Genomic DNA, 244 nt, shown 5'->3' on the forward strand with positions numbered 1-244 from the left:
GGGTAAGCAGGATGGCTCCCGGGGATCTGCTGTCAGATCCCACTCCTGCCCAGCCCTGCCCATGGAGCTAGGCAAGAGCCCAGGAGAGTGACCTACATAGGGAAAAAAAAGCCACAGATGGGAGCCAAGCATTGATCTTGCTGCTTTGAGGAGAATACAGGGGCATGAAAGCATTTGTTTAATGAGGAATAAACTCATGGAACATAATTTCTCCCTCGGCAGGTATGGCAGATCTTGTTTTCCT

This window comes from Mesitornis unicolor, unplaced genomic scaffold (assembly GCF_000695765.1).
Source record: "Mesitornis unicolor isolate BGI_N332 unplaced genomic scaffold, ASM69576v1 scaffold32935, whole genome shotgun sequence".
Lineage (NCBI taxonomy): Eukaryota > Metazoa > Chordata > Aves > Mesitornithiformes > Mesitornithidae > Mesitornis > Mesitornis unicolor.